General features: G+C 49.9%; 1 pseudogene; it reads left to right on the top strand.

The window, feature by feature from the left end:
• The first annotated feature begins 649 nt into the window (after positions 1-649).
• Positions 650-4,336, top strand: LOC100898542 (uncharacterized protein K02A2.6-like; annotated as a pseudogene).
• Positions 4,337-5,551: the final 1,215 nt, after the last annotated feature.

The raw sequence follows: 5,551 nt of genomic DNA on the forward strand, positions 1-5,551 counted from the left end.
AAATCGCTTCGCATCAAGCGTTCCGGTCGTCCCATGAAAGAACTAATGGGTCTGATCAACGAAGCAGCCGAAGAAGCAGAGTGGGGGGATATAACCCTCGACAAAATGAAGCAATACATCCTCATGTTATCGCTCATGAACCCCGAAGACAACGATATTCGTGCCCGGGCAGCGAGACTTATGGAAGAGAACGAGGACGAATATAGCTTTCCAGAAATCATCGACGATCTGGAACATTTCGAACAACTCAAGAAGGATCTCAACCCGACGGCTAAAAGCCGCTTCGAGATCAACAAAATCCAAAAAAAATCACCGAGAGAAAACGCTCCACCGAAAGACGAGCAACAACCCTCCACGAGCAATAATTACAAGAAACCGTGCTACAGGTGTGCCAAAACGAACCATCATCACCGAGATTGTCGACACAAGAACACAACTTGTTCGATCTGTTCGAAAGTGGGCCACCTTCCTCGAGCCTGTTTTTCAAATCGATCTACGGATTTCACGCCTGATCGAAATGTTCGACAGATCCGGTTACAACCCAATAACGTCAGACGGTTCACAAAGCAGGTCACCATTAGCGGTCGGACGTTCAGCTTGACTCTAGATACAGGCGCGGAAGTCTCACTTATCTCTCGCCGAATCTGGTCTCAACTCAACAAACCAGCGCTACGCTCACCTACAGTTAGCCTGACGTTGGCCGACGGAAACCCCCTAAGAGTCATCGGAACGTTTCGCTGCGCCGTTCGCATGAACAGTCTCGAATTTCACACCGACTGTCATGTAACAGAAAACTGTGAATTACTCGGGCTAGACTGGATCCAAAGGGACCCAGAGTTGAAAAAGTTTCTCCAAGATCAGTCCAGGAACCCTCCCGCGAGGTCGATTCAATCTGTAATGGGATCCATCGACATCAAGGAAGAAGAAATCCAAAAGAATCTCAAGCGGAAGTTTCCTGAAGTCTTCACCGAAAGCCTAGGGAAATGCACAACATTCGAAGCGACTTTCAAGGTCAAAGAAAACTCCGCACCGAGCTTCAAGAAAGCACGTCCCGTAGCATATGCTCTACTTCCGAAGATTGTCGATGAAATCGAGCGACTCGTGAGCGAGGACGTTCTCGAGCCGACAGCCCATTCCAAGTATGCCGCACCGGTGGTCATCGTCCAAAAGAAAGACGGAACGATCCGGCTCTGCGCCGATTACTCCACGGGATTGAATAACTCAATCGAAGACGACGCTTATCCCCTTCCCACGGCCGAAAGTATCTTCGCGAAACTCAACGGCGGGAGATATTTTTCCCAGCTGGATCTCGCAGAGGCTTACCTGCAGATACCAGTAGAGAGTCAATCGCAAGAACTCCTTACCATCAACACGGCGAAGGGATTGTTCAAAATGAAACGATTAGCTTACGGGGTAAAGACTGCGCCAAGCTTGTTCCAGCGTCTCATGGACACTATCACCAATGATCTACCAGGTACAACCGCGTACCTCGATGACATACTGGTAACCAGCTCGACAATCGAAGAACACGAGGGAAGACTAGCGAAGGTGTTTCAACGTCTCCAAGAGAACGGACTGAGAATCCGCGAAGAAAAATGCTCATTCCTCCGGACGGAAGTGAAATTCCTAGGTTTCATTCTCAGCGGCGAAGGCCGAAAACCAGATCCCGACAAAACGAAGGCGATCGTGGAGATGCCCTCACCGAGAAACATCTCCGAACTCCGCGCAGCGCTGGGCATGATTACCTTCTACAGTCAATTTATCCCGGACATGAAAACTCTGAAAGAACCAATGAACAACTTGCTCAAAAAAGATGCAGGGTTCGAATGGACACACGCATGCGAAAGAAGTTTCCAAAAGATGAAGCAATGCCTCCAATCGGACCTTCTGCTAACACATTATGATCCGAATCTACCAATCATCATAAGTGCTGACGCGAGCCAGAGTGGAATTGGCTGTGTATTATTGCATGAAATGCCTAATCAAACTCAGAAGGCTATTATGCACGCATCGCGCTCCCTTTCCGATACTGAACGCAAATACAGCCAGATCGAAAAGGAGGCACTCGCGCTCGTTTATGCTGTCAAGAAGTTCCACAAATTCATCTTCGGTCGAAAATTCATCCTCAACACCGACCATAAGCCATTACTCTCGATATTCGGCTCAAAAAACGGTATCTCAGCCCACTCGGCGAACAGACTACAACGATGGGCCGTGATTCTCCTGGATTACCAATTTGAAATCCGGTACAAGAAAACGACAGACTTCGGCGAAGCCGACGCCTTGTCCCGCCTCATCGTAGAACAACAGAGTCACCTCGACGGCAACAACGAGCTGCCCGACAAAGTCATAGCGAGCATCGAATTAGACGATGAAAACTCCCTCGACGAAAACATTGCGGCTCTACCTGTAACCAGAGACGAAATTCGAAGAGGGACCTTGTCCGATAGAATCCTCTCTCGAGCCAAAAAGTTCATCGACAGCCAGTGGCCAAAAATCTCTCGCGAAGACGCCCTCTTCGCCTTGTACTCGAGACGGAGTGAATTGAGCATCTCCGGGGGCATCATCTTGTTCAGAAACCGAGTCGTTATCCCGGCCGACCTCCAGAAGGAAGTGCTAACCACTCTGCACAACGGGCAACCCTGGAGAGACGAGAATGAAAGCACTTGCGAGATCATACGTGTACTGGCCACAAATTGACGACCAAATCAAGGAGTTTGTCAGATCCTGCGATGACTGTCAGCTGGCCAGTAAGAACCCGGTAAAGATCCCATTATCGCCATGGGAAAAGCCAGAGGGACCCTGGAAGCGAATCCACGCGGACTTTGCCGGGCCAATGAAAAACGTGCATTATCTCATCATCGTTGACTCGTTCTCCAATTGGCCGGAAATCATCCCAATGAAGAAAATCACCACAGCAAATACGATCGAGGCATTTGAAAGCTTATTTACCCAATATGGTGTTCCTGAAGAAATCGTCACCGATCATGGAACCCAGTTCACAGCTCACGACTTCAAAGAATTTTGCCGTAGAAACGACATAAAGAAATCTTTCTCGGCCGTCAACTTCCCGCAAAGCAACGGGAGAGCAGAAAGGATGGTAGATACATTCAAAAGAGCTTTGTCAAAAATGCAACGAGAAGGCACCACCTCCGCAAACATCCAGAAATTCCTGAGGTCATATCGAACGATTCCATCGCGAGCCTTAGACGGAAAAACGCCTGCAGAAATGTTCACGGGGAGAAAGTTCCGAACCGAACTCGACATGCTGCTCCCACAAGCTGAAAAAACCAATGCCATTGCTTCAATACAAACTTCCAGGTATGAAGCTCGAATGAAAAAGAACTTCGATAGACATCACGGAGTTAGAGAGAAGAGCTTCGAGACAAACGACCCGGTGTATGTCCGGATGGAACGACACAACAAACAATATTGGGCCCACGGTAATGTGGAGCGGCGCAACAATGTCATGTATGATGTTGAAGTTGAAAACCGAACAACATTGCGACACGCGAACCAATTAAGACGGCGGCACACTCCAAACCAACACCGCCAAGGAGATGTCTACGACGGTCTCATGCTGGCTTTCGAAATGCCCCTACCCAAACGGAGAACGACAACTCGAGGGAGGGAGGAGACCCAAGTGGAGAAGCAGATGTTCCAGACCCCAGAGCCGATATCACCGATCATTTGTAAGATGGAAACCCTGTGCAAGAAGATTAAGGCGATGGACGGCCAAGCCGTGACCGGAGACGAACGAGATGCGCTCATGGAGTCGATCCGAGCCCTTGAAGAACAAGTAGGAGAAGCTGACCCTGAAATTCGAGCACTCTTACAAGAGACCCAACGGGTCATGAAGGAAACAGACATGAAGGCTGACGACGTTTCACAACTTCTAGAAAACTTGTCGATCCAGGAAGCACCATCTCAACCAACATCCTCCCGGTATAGCGCACATCAACAAGCAAATACCGCGCAGCAGAGCCTGGCAGACGAGATCGCGGAAGCGGTAAGGTCGGCTCGCCCATCGGTGGAAGATGTGGCCACAACCACCGCTGAACGCTCCGCGACAACCAAAACCCGAGGACCGGAAGCTTCAGTTGAAATCCCATCGGACCTCGGCCAGGAGGGAACTTTCAGAAGTGGGGCCACGAGCGATAGTGAAGAAGACCCGTCACCACTAGAACGGTCTATTTTCGATAATCAAGAGCCGATAGCGTTCAAGTCACCAGAAGAAAACCGAATCGCGCTCCCAACGCGGAACAGGAAGCGAACTTCCTTTCTCGACGTAACTCACACCAAATCCCCCCGCTACAAATCTCGCAAGAAATACTGAAATTACCATTTCCAAGTTACCACCAATAATTATTATCTTCTCTTTCTTTTGTCGGGAAGGTGTTGGGATCATGGAGTGACCCATAGAGATGCATAGCCCTCTCCCTTGAGAGTGGAGAGACAAATTCCCCTTTTTCTCCGAAATAAATACAGTCTATGTTCTCACCTCGAGCGCGCGTGATCTACTAGTTAAGAAGTTATAACAGAAAGGAAGAAAGCGTGATTAAATGCACAAAAAGCGCCTGATTTACGGGCTCCCGCCGCCCCGGTTCTCTCACCGCGGTATCCGGAGGGAGCCATACGCTCATATTCGATAGGAGGCAAGGGTTCGAGTCGCTCACCGGCGCGAGCTACGGAGTTGGTGGATGAGATGCCGAGCCTCGATATGATATGGATTGCGTGCCCTCTAAATAGATAGCCTCCAAGGATTGAATACCTGTATTTATTCAACTTTTGGATCATACGGCGCTCAGGGCATCAAAGGTTTTGCGAATGCTCGGAGGAGAGCCTGAAAGTTCGGAGCCGGTCGTGAGCTCCCGATCGACAATACACTGCCATTCTGTTCTGGGGTTTCGACCCGTCGGTTTAAATCCTACGAAGGCATCTGAGAATTCTTTGAAGTCGAATTCCGCCCCTCGACGGGAGGCGCTTCGAGTGTTGCAACGATTGACCAAAGTCTCTAGAATAGAGTATTGATCCCCGACCGCCGAATTATCTTGGATACCCCCTGCCGACCTCTCCGCCGAACTGGGATCGACCAATCTCATCTGGAGCTCCAATATAATAGCTTATTCGCCCGAATCATCAAGACAAAGAGACTTCATGGTCAAATCTCAATGGAAGTTTATTTTCGTCGAAATTTACGACATCACGACGCAGAGCGAGAGAGCCCTCGATACAGTATACCCGCCCGCTGCCTGATTCTCAGATCCGTCATTCACAGTCCGCCCAAGATGCAAGCGGCAGTTCCCGATGTTTCAGAACCATGAATTGCAGCCGAGGCGGCAAGACGTGCGCCTGAGATTCAGGAACCCGTTTCGCGGCGTAGCAGCTGAGCCGGGAAACTTTCGAGCCGAAATTTGTCTTGAGCTCGTCTGCGGCATCCAGGCTGCAGCAAGCGTGGCGCTGGAGGGTTTCCGTGAATTCTGCACTCCACCGGCATGACAGCAGCCTACTGAGTGCGGTGGGAGAGTTACTCCGGGTCCTCCTCTTCCAC

The sequence above is a fragment of the Galendromus occidentalis genome, unplaced genomic scaffold (assembly GCF_000255335.2).
Source record: "Galendromus occidentalis unplaced genomic scaffold, Mocc_1.1 scf7180000076708, whole genome shotgun sequence".
In the NCBI taxonomy this organism is placed as follows: domain Eukaryota; kingdom Metazoa; phylum Arthropoda; class Arachnida; order Mesostigmata; family Phytoseiidae; genus Galendromus; species Galendromus occidentalis.